Source organism: Nicotiana attenuata, unplaced genomic scaffold (genome assembly GCF_001879085.1).
Source record: "Nicotiana attenuata strain UT unplaced genomic scaffold, NIATTr2, whole genome shotgun sequence".
NCBI classification, from domain to species: Eukaryota; Viridiplantae; Streptophyta; class Magnoliopsida; order Solanales; family Solanaceae; genus Nicotiana; species Nicotiana attenuata.
The window spans coordinates 160323-161261 of record NW_017672805.1 but is presented as its reverse complement, the minus strand read 5'-3'; positions in this window follow the sequence as shown (position 1 = coordinate 161261).

The following is a 939-nucleotide window of genomic DNA, read 5'->3' as shown; positions in this document are numbered from 1 at the left end:
CTAAAATTAAATTTTTGGGCTATTTTGAAAAGGAGGTTGGACTCGATGGGGGTTGCCTACGTATCTCACATCCGGTAAGAATCAAACCGGCGTAGTTCGGGCAGATTGGGAATTGAGTAAACTAACTCTTTTTCTTTTTATAAAACTCAGACCATGAAGTTTAAGGCAAAAGAAAAATATTTTTGATTTTTTCTCTGATTTGTTTTTCTTTTGGAAAAAAAATGCATTAAAAGAAGAAAGGGAATTTTTTTTATGATTTTTGACTTTGATTTTGATTTTATTTTTGAAAGAAAGACTTCTAAAAATTTTTTTTTTTTATTTGAACTTCGGGAATTTTGAAAGTAAAAAGAAAATATTTTTGTTTGAGTTTTTCATTTGTTATCTCTTTTTCTAAGGAAAAAAGAAAACATTTTTGGATATTGGATGTAACCTCTTAATTTTCGAAAGAGGGACTTCTTTAAGAAAAATATTTTGAATTTCTGAGCTTTTAATTATTTACAAAAGTACTTTTAAAGAAAAGCAAAAATATTTTTGGACTTCAATTTTTCAAAATTTTTATTGACATTTACAAAAAAAGACTTCTAAAAAAGAAAAGAGTATTTTTGGATTTTTGTTTCTGATTTTTTTTTTGGATTTTTGGAAAAATGCTTCAAAATGAAGGAAACCTGTATTTTTGGATTTTGATTTTTATTGATTTTTCTTTTATTTCATGAAAAACAATATAAGGAAGGAACCATTTTTGTTTTTAGTTTAAAAACTATTTTCTCTTTTTTTTTTTTTGAATTTTCTAAAGAAATATTTTTAATGAAGGAACTAAAAGAAAATATTTTTGGATTTTTTAAAAATTGAGGTCGGAACCGATGAGGTTTGCCCACGTATCTCACATCCGGTGACAATCAGACCCGCGTAGTTCGGTCAAATAAATCTACTATTTTGAAA